The sequence below is a fragment of the Hyla sarda genome, unplaced genomic scaffold, assembly GCF_029499605.1.
Source record: "Hyla sarda isolate aHylSar1 unplaced genomic scaffold, aHylSar1.hap1 scaffold_448, whole genome shotgun sequence".
Lineage (NCBI taxonomy): Eukaryota > Metazoa > Chordata > Amphibia > Anura > Hylidae > Hyla > Hyla sarda.
Genome location: NW_026610461.1, coordinates 1 through 12,023, shown reverse-complemented (window position 1 = coordinate 12,023; position 12,023 = coordinate 1). Strand labels below are relative to the sequence as shown.

The following is a 12,023-nucleotide window of genomic DNA, read 5'->3' as shown; positions in this document are numbered from 1 at the left end:
ATGGACATATGTCTTTTTTCGACCGTACTAACTATGTAACTATGTAACATAACATGGGGGGGGGGGGGGGGGGGGGTCTCCTGGCTGTTCACACAGGTGTGTCATTGCTGTACATTGACCATGCATTGCTTCTGTGGTATTGCAAAGGCAAAGACAAATGCTTCCAGCCATCCATTGCACTAATGGATTGGTCATCAGCTGGCTGTCTATGTCCCGCATCAATATAGACCAAAGTACAGAGGGTTAGGCTATGCTATTGTGCACCTACCTGATGCATCAGAAGGTGCGAGGCCCTTGCTAAATTCTGTGCACAGACTTTGAGATCTATGCTTTAGACTGTATCTAAACCTGCTCCAACATGGACTGACATTCTGGCCTACTTTCAGCCGATGCGACTTGTCTGTCGCTGAACAGTCGCTTTTTATGTATTCAGCACCTATGTATAATGTTGTAAAAATGCTCTAGAAGCTAAAGTCGCAGAAATGTCACACATATTTGGCCTGCAACTTTCTGTGCGACAAATTCAGACAGGAAAAATCAGTATAAATCCTTAGAAAATTATCCCCCAGTGTCTCCATCTGCTGGCGGTATTGAATAAGCATTGCTGCACTGATGGGGTATGCATTAGACGAAAAAAAAGAAGAAAAAGAAGAATAATACGCCCAGAAAAGAGGCGAAAAGGAGAAAAACGTAAAAAAACGTGAAAAAAAAGTAAGAGGAAGAGAAGGGAAAAAAAGGTGGAAATGGGTTTAAAAGTGATTTCGGCGGAGAAATATATATATATATATATATATATATATATATATATATATATGCGCACACACACACATAGATATAAACGTATTCTCCGTTGAGATATTGCAGCCGCTGCTGTGTCCAGGCCCAGGAGCCTTAGCACTGTGCTGTGATGTCACTCAATACCACTGACATCACTAGGTGTAAACAACATCTCTCCTTTGCTGTGTATGTGACTATGGAGCTGTTTGGTGATGTCGTCTATTACGGCCTTCATAGAAGCAACAGGAGATTGTTGCATCCATCTTGAACCCTCAGAACTACAGTGCTATGATGTCACTCACTTCCACAGGCCTTGCAGAGTGTAAACAACAACAACCCAGCTTTGTTGTGTATGTAACCATAGGGATTTGTGATGTCACCTAGAACCTTCACAGCAGCGACAGCTTTATGAGGAGCATCAGCACTGCTCTGCCTGAGCAGAACCATCACCGCCATAGGTTGTCAAATAACCCGGATTTAACCCACACAGGTAAGTCCAATGGGGTGCAGGCATGTCCTCTATGCTTACAGCTTCCCGTGGGTGTTGGTTTGATACCGTTTGGGGACAGCCAAGGAGGCATCTGCAGGCAACAAAGGTAGGTGTGTGCTTGTGTGTGTGTTTCCTATGCAGATCCTAAGCCCAGTGTCACATGCAAGTAGGAGGAGTAAGAAGGGTTCCTGGCAAATCCGGGTTATGGATTGCATTTAAAAAGGCCCCGTGGGAGTGCAATGGGCCCCTGTCTTGCTGCTTAGCAATAATGGTATGGGTTTAGGTTCTGCTGTGTGTACTGGTGGTTGACTGCCCCCCAGCCCAGAGTGTGCATGGAAAATTGTCTGGCAGCCTCCCTGACAGCAAGCAGTGATAGTGCCCATGAAGGGGACCTTGTTGGGCCCGCCCCTTTCACGGTTATCGCTTCTCGGCCTTTTGGCTAAGATCAAGTGTAGTATCTGTTCTTATCAGTTTAATATCTGATACGTCCCCTATCTGGGGACCATATATTAAATGGATTTTTGAGAACGGGGGCCGATTTCGAAGCTTGCTTCCGTCGCCCTATGCATTGACCCGATATGGCAGTATCTTCGGGTACAGTGCACCACCCCCTTACAGGGTTAAAAAGAAAGATTCCTACTTTCATTGCTACCTGCTTGCTGGCTAGCCAGCTAGCCAGCCCTGTGGGCCTTGCTGCTGCTGCAGCCAAAAAACAAAAGGTGGTGCTGCTGCTGCTTCTGCTGCTTCTGCTTCTGCTTGTGTCTGGCCCCTGTTGGAGCGTCCAGGCACAGGACTTCTGCTGCTGCTGACTAAATGGCCTCCTTAATTGGATCATTTGAGTAGCCAGCACACCTGTGCAGGTAGGGCATGACATGATAGGCAGCTGCCTTGATAGCGGGTGGGTGCTGAATGTACCTAATTGACAAAATAAGATTAATGCTTATGAAGAAATATAAAATCTCATCCCTTCCCCAATATCGCGCCACACCCCTACCCCTTAATTCCCTGGTTGAACGTGATGGACATATGTCTTTTTTCGACCGTACTAACTATGTAACTATGTAACATAACATGGGGGGGGGGGGGGGGTCTCCTGGCTGTTCACACAGGTGTGTCATTGCTGTACATTGACCATGCATTGCTTCTGTGGTATTGCAAAGGCAAAGACAAATGCTTCCAGCCATCCATTGCACTAATGGATTGGTCATCAGCTGGCTGTCTATGTCCCGCATCAATATAGACCAAAGTACAGAGGGTTAGGCTATGCTATTGTGCACCTACCTGATGCATCAGAAGGTGCGAGGCCCTTGCTAAATTCTGTGCACAGACTTTGAGATCTATGCTTTAGACTGTATCTAAACCTGCTCCAACATGGACTGACATTCTGGCCTACTTTCAGCCGATGCGACTTGTCTGTCGCTGAACAGTCGCTTTTTATGTATTCAGCACCTATGTATAATGTTGTAAAAATGCTCTAGAAGCTAAAGTCGCAGAAATGTCACACATATTTGGCCTGCAACTTTCTGTGCGACAAATTCAGACAGGAAAAATCAGTATAAATCCTTAGAAAATTATCCCCCAGTGTCTCCATCTGCTGGCGGTATTGAATAAGCATTGCTGCACTGATGGGGTATGCATTAGACGAAAAAAAAGAAGAAAAAGAAGAATAATACGCCCAGAAAAGAGGCGAAAAGGAGAAAAACGTAAAAAAACGTGAAAAAAAAGTAAGAGGAAGAGAAGGGAAAAAAAGGTGGAAATGGGTTTAAAAGTGATTTCGGCGGAGAAATATATATATATATATATATATATATATATATATATATATATATATGCGCACACACACACATAGATATAAACGTATTCTCCGTTGAGATATTGCAGCCGCTGCTGTGTCCAGGCCCAGGAGCCTTAGCACTGTGCTGTGATGTCACTCAATACCACTGACATCACTAGGTGTAAACAACATCTCTCCTTTGCTGTGTATGTGACTATGGAGCTGTTTGGTGATGTCGTCTATTACGGCCTTCATAGAAGCAACAGGAGATTGTTGCATCCATCTTGAACCCTCAGAACTACAGTGCTATGATGTCACTCACTTCCACAGGCCTTGCAGAGTGTAAACAACAACAACCCAGCTTTGTTGTGTATGTAACCATAGGGATTTGTGATGTCACCTAGAACCTTCACAGCAGCGACAGCTTTATGAGGAGCATCAGCACTGCTCTGCCTGAGCAGAACCATCACCGCCATAGGTTGTCAAATAACCCGGATTTAACCCACACAGGTAAGTCCAATGGGGTGCAGGCATGTCCTCTATGCTTACAGCTTCCCGTGGGTGTTGGTTTGATACCGTTTGGGGACAGCCAAGGAGGCATCTGCAGGCAACAAAGGTAGGTGTGTGCTTGTGTGTGTGTTTCCTATGCAGATCCTAAGCCCAGTGTCACATGCAAGTAGGAGGAGTAAGAAGGGTTCCTGGCAAATCCGGGTTATGGATTGCATTTAAAAAGGCCCCGTGGGAGTGCAATGGGCCCCTGTCTTGCTGCTTAGCAATAATGGTATGGGTTTAGGTTCTGCTGTGTGTACTGGTGGTTGACTGCCCCCCAGCCCAGAGTGTGCATGGAAAATGGTCTGGCAGCCTCCCTGACAGCAAGCAGTGATAGTGCCCATGAAGGGGACCTTGTTGGGCCCGCCCCTTTCACGGTTATCGCTTCTCGGCCTTTTGGCTAAGATCAAGTGTAGTATCTGTTCTTATCAGTTTAATATCTGATACGTCCCCTATCTGGGGACCATATATTAAATGGATTTTTGAGAACGGGGGCCGATTTCGAAGCTTGCTTCCGTCGCCCTATGCATTGACCCGATATGGCAGTATCTTCGGGTACAGTGCACCACCCCCTTACAGGGTTAAAAAGAAAGATTCCTACTTTCATTGCTACCTGCTTGCTGGCTAGCCAGCTAGCCAGCCCTGTGGGCCTTGCTGCTGCTGCAGCCAAAAAACAAAAGGTGGTGCTGCTGCTGCTTCTGCTGCTTCTGCTTCTGCTTGTGTCTGGCCCCTGTTGGAGCGTCCAGGCACAGGACTTCTGCTGCTGCTGACTAAATGGCCTCCTTAATTGGATCATTTGAGTAGCCAGCACACCTGTGCAGGTAGGGCATGACATGATAGGCAGCTGCCTTGATAGCGGGTGGGTGCTGAATGTTCCTAATTGACAAAATAAGATTAATGCTTATGAAGAAATATAAAATCTCATCCCTTCCCCAATATCGCGCCACACCCCTACCCCTTAATTCCCTGGTTGAACGTGATGGACATATGTCTTTTTTCGACCGTACTAACTATGTAACTATGTAACATAACATGGGGGGGGGGGGGTCTCCTGGCTGTTCACACAGGTGTGTCATTGCTGTACATTGACCATGCATTGCTTCTGTGGTATTGCAAAGGCAAAGACAAATGCTTCCAGCCATCCATTGCACTAATGGATTGGTCATCAGCTGGCTGTCTATGTCCCGCATCAATATAGACCAAAGTACAGAGGGTTAGGCTATGCTATTGTGCACCTACCTGATGCATCAGAAGGTGCGAGGCCCTTGCTAAATTCTGTGCACAGACTTTGAGATCTATGCTTTAGACTGTATCTAAACCTGCTCCAACATGGACTGACATTCTGGCCTACTTTCAGCCGATGCGACTTGTCTGTCGCTGAACAGTCGCTTTTTATGTATTCAGCACCTATGTATAATGTTGTAAAAATGCTCTAGAAGCTAAAGTCGCAGAAATGTCACACATATTTGGCCTGCAACTTTCTGTGCGACAAATTCAGACAGGAAAAATCAGTATAAATCCTTAGAAAATTATCCCCCAGTGTCTCCATCTGCTGGCGGTATTGAATAAGCATTGCTGCACTGATGGGGTATGCATTAGACGAAAAAAAAGAAGAAAAAGAAGAATAATACGCCCAGAAAAGAGGCGAAAAGGAGAAAAACGTAAAAAAACGTGAAAAAAAAGTAAGAGGAAGAGAAGGGAAAAAAAGGTGGAAATGGGTTTAAAAGTGATTTCGGCGGAGAAATATATATATATATATATATATATATATATATATATATATATATATGCGCACACACACACATAGATATAAACGTATTCTCCGTTGAGATATTGCAGCCGCTGCTGTGTCCAGGCCCAGGAGCCTTAGCACTGTGCTGTGATGTCACTCAATACCACTGACATCACTAGGTGTAAACAACATCTCTCCTTTGCTGTGTATGTGACTATGGAGCTGTTTGGTGATGTCGTCTATTACGGCCTTCATAGAAGCAACAGGAGATTGTTGCATCCATCTTGAACCCTCAGAACTACAGTGCTATGATGTCACTCACTTCCACAGGCCTTGCAGAGTGTAAACAACAACAACCCAGCTTTGTTGTGTATGTAACCATAGGGATTTGTGATGTCACCTAGAACCTTCACAGCAGCGACAGCTTTATGAGGAGCATCAGCACTGCTCTGCCTGAGCAGAACCATCACCGCCATAGGTTGTCAAATAACCCGGATTTAACCCACACAGGTAAGTCCAATGGGGTGCAGGCATGTCCTCTATGCTTACAGCTTCCCGTGGGTGTTGGTTTGATACCGTTTGGGGACAGCCAAGGAGGCATCTGCAGGCAACAAAGGTAGGTGTGTGCTTGTGTGTGTGTTTCCTATGCAGATCCTAAGCCCAGTGTCACATGCAAGTAGGAGGAGTAAGAAGGGTTCCTGGCAAATCCGGGTTATGGATTGCATTTAAAAAGGCCCCGTGGGAGTGCAATGGGCCCCTGTCTTGCTGCTTAGCAATAATGGTATGGGTTTAGGTTCTGCTGTGTGTACTGGTGGTTGACTGCCCCCCAGCCCAGAGTGTGCATGGAAAATGGTCTGGCAGCCTCCCTGACAGCAAGCAGTGATAGTGCCCATGAAGGGGACCTTGTTGGGCCCGCCCCTTTCACGGTTATCGCTTCTCGGCCTTTTGGCTAAGATCAAGTGTAGTATCTGTTCTTATCAGTTTAATATCTGATACGTCCCCTATCTGGGGACCATATATTAAATGGATTTTTGAGAACGGGGGCCGATTTCGAAGCTTGCTTCCGTCGCCCTATGCATTGACCCGATATGGCAGTATCTTCGGGTACAGTGCACCACCCCCTTACAGGGTTAAAAAGAAAGATTCCTACTTTCATTGCTACCTGCTTGCTGGCTAGCCAGCTAGCCAGCCCTGTGGGCCTTGCTGCTGCTGCAGCCAAAAAACAAAAGGTGGTGCTGCTGCTGCTTCTGCTGCTTCTGCTTCTGCTTGTGTCTGGCCCCTGTTGGAGCGTCCAGGCACAGGACTTCTGCTGCTGCTGACTAAATGGCCTCCTTAATTGGATCATTTGAGTAGCCAGCACACCTGTGCAGGTAGGGCATGACATGATAGGCAGCTGCCTTGATAGCGGGTGGGTGCTGAATGTTCCTAATTGACAAAATAAGATTAATGCTTATGAAGAAATATAAAATCTCATCCCTTCCCCAATATCGCGCCACACCCCTACCCCTTAATTCCCTGGTTGAACGTGATGGACATATGTCTTTTTTCGACCGTACTAACTATGTAACTATGTAACATAACATGGGGGGGGGGGGGGTCTCCTGGCTGTTCACACAGGTGTGTCATTGCTGTACATTGACCATGCATTGCTTCTGTGGTATTGCAAAGGCAAAGACAAATGCTTCCAGCCATCCATTGCACTAATGGATTGGTCATCAGCTGGCTGTCTATGTCCCGCATCAATATAGACCAAAGTACAGAGGGTTAGGCTATGCTATTGTGCACCTACCTGATGCATCAGAAGGTGCGAGGCCCTTGCTAAATTCTGTGCACAGACTTTGAGATCTATGCTTTAGACTGTATCTAAACCTGCTCCAACATGGACTGACATTCTGGCCTACTTTCAGCCGATGCGACTTGTCTGTCGCTGAACAGTCGCTTTTTATGTATTCAGCACCTATGTATAATGTTGTAAAAATGCTCTAGAAGCTAAAGTCGCAGAAATGTCACACATATTTGGCCTGCAACTTTCTGTGCGACAAATTCAGACAGGAAAAATCAGTATAAATCCTTAGAAAATTATCCCCCAGTGTCTCCATCTGCTGGCGGTATTGAATAAGCATTGCTGCACTGATGGGGTATGCATTAGACGAAAAAAAAGAAGAAAAAGAAGAATAATACGCCCAGAAAAGAGGCGAAAAGGAGAAAAACGTAAAAAAACGTGAAAAAAAAGTAAGAGGAAGAGAAGGGAAAAAAAGGTGGAAATGGGTTTAAAAGTGATTTCGGCGGAGAAATATATATATATATATATATATATATATATATATATATATGCGCACACACACACATAGATATAAACGTATTCTCCGTTGAGATATTGCAGCCGCTGCTGTGTCCAGGCCCAGGAGCCTTAGCACTGTGCTGTGATATCACTCAATACCACTGACATCACTAGGTGTAAACAACATCTCTCCTTTGCTGTGTATGTGACTATGGAGCTGTTTGGTGATGTCGTCTATTACGGCCTTCATAGAAGCAACAGGAGATTGTTGCATCCATCTTGAACCCTCAGAACTACAGTGCTATGATGTCACTCACTTCCACAGGCCTTGCAGAGTGTAAACAACAACAACCCAGCTTTGTTGTGTATGTAACCATAGGGATTTGTGATGTCACCTAGAACCTTCACAGCAGCGACAGCTTTATGAGGAGCATCAGCACTGCTCTGCCTGAGCAGAACCATCACCGCCATAGGTTGTCAAATAACCCGGATTTAACCCACACAGGTAAGTCCAATGGGGTGCAGGCATGTCCTCTATGCTTACAGCTTCCCGTGGGTGTTGGTTTGATACCGTTTGGGGACAGCCAAGGAGGCATCTGCAGGCAACAAAGGTAGGTGTGTGCTTGTGTGTGTGTTTCCTATGCAGATCCTAAGCCCAGTGTCACATGCAAGTAGGAGGAGTAAGAAGGGTTCCTGGCAAATCCGGGTTATGGATTGCATTTAAAAAGGCCCCGTGGGAGTGCAATGGGCCCCTGTCTTGCTGCTTAGCAATAATGGTATGGGTTTAGGTTCTGCTGTGTGTACTGGTGGTTGACTGCCCCCCAGCCCAGAGTGTGCATGGAAAATTGTCTGGCAGCCTCCCTGACAGCAAGCAGTGATAGTGCCCATGAAGGGGACCTTGTTGGGCCCGCCCCTTTCACGGTTATCGCTTCTCGGCCTTTTGGCTAAGATCAAGTGTAGTATCTGTTCTTATCAGTTTTCATGCTGGTGGGGATGGGTGCTGCATGGAGGATGCAGGTGTACCAGGGCTTTCCGGGGCTGGTTCTGAGGAATCAGCTCGACGGCTGCCCCGATGTGACCTGTTCCCTCCGGGTCTCGCCATGAGGCTGAGAGGGTCTAGAGCCGAGGTACTTTTGTGCCTCGGGGAGTGGTGACCCCGAGGTGCCGAAACTCACTGGGAGAATAGACTCACTGAGTTGAAGCACGGGCACCATAATCTCTTCACCTTGTGGCACTCACCTCTTGATTCCCGGCCTTCTGGCTAGGATCAGAGAAATTTTTATAGATCCGGCCGGATGTCCGGGCAGTATATCTGCACACATTCACTTATTTATTTCTTTTTTGTCTCACTGTGTCACTTTTTGCGTGTTGTGTGTTCACAGGATTTGTCAGGATGCGGTAGCCCTTCTGGGTGTCCCTCCTGGCGGTCTAGGGGAGGTGTGTGTGGCCATTAGGTTCCGCACCTCCCTGCAAACACCCCGGGTACTCCTGCTTTGGCAGGGTACCTACCGTAATCGGCTCTGCGGGCAGATACCTTGGCTAACGCCAAGGGGGATGCCGGGAGCATTTGTGGTCCCCTAGTAGCTTCGGCGAAAAGGGACATCGAACCTGGAACCTCGCAGGTACCTTTTGGTCCGGAGGCGAAGGGTAAGGTTTGTTGGGGGGCCTCTCTCCTATCGGAGAAGGGCTTGCGATAGACCGCATCCTTTGTGCACGTTTTTTTAGTGTAACACGTTTGCACTTTTTCTTGCACTTTGGGTGAATCGAAAGCACGTTCCTCGGCTTTAGATAAAAAAAAAAAAAAAAAAAATCTGTTCTTATCAGTTTAATATCTGATACGTCCCCTATCTGGGGACCATATATTAAATGGATTTTTGAGAACGGGGGCCGATTTCGAAGCTTGCTTCCGTCGCCCTATGCATTGACCCGATATGGCAGTATCTTCGGGTACAGTGCACCACCCCCTTACAGGGTTAAAAAGAAAGATTCCTACTTTCATTGCTACCTGCTTGCTGGCTAGCCAGCTAGCCAGCCCTGTGGGCCTTGCTGCTGCTGCAGCCAAAAAACAAAAGGTGGTGCTGCTGCTGCTTCTGCTGCTTCTGCTTCTGCTTGTGTCTGGCCCCTGTTGGAGCGTCCAGGCACAGGACTTCTGCTGCTGCTGACTAAATGGCCTCCTTAATTGGATCATTTGAGTAGCCAGCACACCTGTGCAGGTAGGGCATGACATGATAGGCAGCTGCCTTGATAGCGGGTGGGTGCTGAATGTTCCTAATTGACAAAATAAGATTAATGCTTATGAAAAAGAAATATAAAATCTCATCCCTTCCCCAATATCGCGCCACACCCCTACCCCTTAATTCCCTGGTTGAACGTGATGGACATATGTCTTTTTTCGACCGTACTAACTATGTAACTATGTAACATAACATGGGGGGGGGGGGGGTCTCCTGGCTGTTCACACAGGTGTGTCATTGCTGTACATTGACCATGCATTGCTTCTGTGGTATTGCAAAGGCAAAGACAAATGCTTCCAGCCATCCATTGCACTAATGGATTGGTCATCAGCTGGCTGTCTATGTCCCGCATCAATATAGACCAAAGTACAGAGGGTTAGGCTATGCTATTGTGCACCTACCTGATGCATCAGAAGGTGCGAGGCCCTTGCTAAATTCTGTGCACAGACTTTGAGATCTATGCTTTAGACTGTATCTAAACCTGCTCCAACATGGACTGACATTCTGGCCTACTTTCAGCCGATGCGACTTGTCTGTCGCTGAACAGTCGCTTTTTATGTATTCAGCACCTATGTATAATGTTGTAAAAATGCTCTAGAAGCTAAAGTCGCAGAAATGTCACACATATTTGGCCTGCAACTTTCTGTGCGACAAATTCAGACAGGAAAAATCAGTATAAATCCTTAGAAAATTATCCCCCAGTGTCTCCATCTGCTGGCGGTATTGAATAAGCATTGCTGCACTGATGGGGTATGCATTAGACGAAAAAAAAGAAGAAAAAGAAGAATAATACGCCCAGAAAAGAGGCGAAAAGGAGAAAAACGTAAAAAAACGTGAAAAAAAAGTAAGAGGAAGAGAAGGGAAAAAAAAGGTGGAAATGGGTTTAAAAGTGATTTCGGCGGAGAAATATATATATATATATATATATATATATATATATATATATATATATATATATGCGCACACACACACATAGATATAAACGTATTCTCCGTTGAGATATTGCAGCCGCTGCTGTGTCCAGGCCCAGGAGCCTTAGCACTGTGCTGTGATGTCACTCAATACCACTGACATCACTAGGTGTAAACAACATCTCTCCTTTGCTGTGTATGTGACTATGGAGCTGTTTGGTGATGTCGTCTATTATGGCCTTCATAGAAGCAACAGGAGATTGTTGCATCCATCTAGAACCCTCAGAACTACAGTGCTATGATGTCACTCACTTCCACAGGCCTTGCAGAGTGTAAACAACAACAACCCAGCTTTGTTGTGTATGTAACCATAGGGATTTGTGATGTCACCTAGAACCTTCACAGCAGCGACAGCTTTATGAGGAGCATCAGCACTGCTCTGCCTGAGCAGAACCATCACCGCCATAGGTTGTCAAATAACCCGGATTTAACCCACACAGGTAAGTCCAATGGGGTGCAGGCATGTCCTCTATGCTTACAGCTTCCCGTGGGTGTTGGTTTGATACCGTTTGGGGACAGCCAAGGAGGCATCTGCAGGCAACAAAGGTAGGTGTGTGCTTGTGTGTGTGTTTCCTATGCAGATCCTAAGCCCAGTGTCACATGCAAGTAGGAGGAGTAAGAAGGGTTCCTGGCAAATCCGGGTTATGGATTGCATTTAAAAAGGCCCCGTGGGAGTGCAATGGGCCCCTGTCTTGCTGCTTAGCAATAATGGTATGGGTTTAGGTTCTGCTGTGTGTACTGGTGGTTGACTGCCCCCCAGCCCAGAGTGTGCATGGAAAATTGTCTGGCAGCCTCCCTGACAGCAAGCAGTGAGATGCCCATGAAGGGGACCTTGTTGGGCCCGCCCCTTTCACGGTTATCGCTTCTCGGCCTTTTGGCTAAGATCAAGTGTAGTATCTGTTCTTATCAGTTTAATATCTGATACGTCCCCTATCTGGGGACCATATATTAAATGGATTTTTGAGAACGGGGGCCGATTTCGAAGCTTGCTTCCGTCGCCCTATGCATTGACCCGATATGGCAGTATCTTCGGGTACAGTGCACCACCCCCTTACAGGGTTAAAAAGAAAGATTCCTACTTTCATTGCTACCTGCTTGCTGGCTAGCCAGCTAGCCAGCCCTGTGGGCCTTGCTGCTGCTGCAGCCAAAAAACAAAAGGTGGTGCTGCTGCTGCTTCTGCTGCTTCTGCTTCTGCTTGTGTCTGGCCCCTGTTGG

The 12,023-nt window shown here is 46.6% G+C and overlaps 5 non-coding genes and 1 pseudogene across 5 annotated transcripts; all 6 read left to right on the top strand.

The window, feature by feature from the left end:
* Positions 1 to 1,686: 1,686 nt before the first annotated feature.
* Positions 1,687 to 1,877, top strand: LOC130335215 (U2 spliceosomal RNA). Its single transcript, XR_008876881.1, has one exon. It is a non-coding gene; the product is annotated as a U2 spliceosomal RNA (small nuclear RNA).
* Positions 1,878 to 3,970: 2,093 nt separating this feature from the next.
* LOC130335202 (U2 spliceosomal RNA) lies at positions 3,971 to 4,161 on the top strand. The gene has a single exon (XR_008876870.1). It is a non-coding gene; the product is annotated as a U2 spliceosomal RNA (small nuclear RNA).
* Positions 4,162 to 6,251: 2,090 nt separating this feature from the next.
* On the top strand, positions 6,252 to 6,442 carry LOC130335189 (U2 spliceosomal RNA). The gene has a single exon (XR_008876859.1). It is a non-coding gene; the product is annotated as a U2 spliceosomal RNA (small nuclear RNA).
* Positions 6,443 to 8,527: 2,085 nt separating this feature from the next.
* LOC130335169 (U2 spliceosomal RNA) lies at positions 8,528 to 8,687 on the top strand (annotated as a pseudogene).
* A 693-nt stretch (positions 8,688 to 9,380) lies between these two features.
* On the top strand, positions 9,381 to 9,566 carry LOC130335159 (U2 spliceosomal RNA). The gene has a single exon (XR_008876846.1). It is a non-coding gene; the product is annotated as a U2 spliceosomal RNA (small nuclear RNA).
* Positions 9,567 to 11,666: 2,100 nt separating this feature from the next.
* On the top strand, positions 11,667 to 11,857 carry LOC130335127 (U2 spliceosomal RNA). Its single transcript, XR_008876819.1, has one exon. It is a non-coding gene; the product is annotated as a U2 spliceosomal RNA (small nuclear RNA).
* Positions 11,858 to 12,023: the final 166 nt, after the last annotated feature.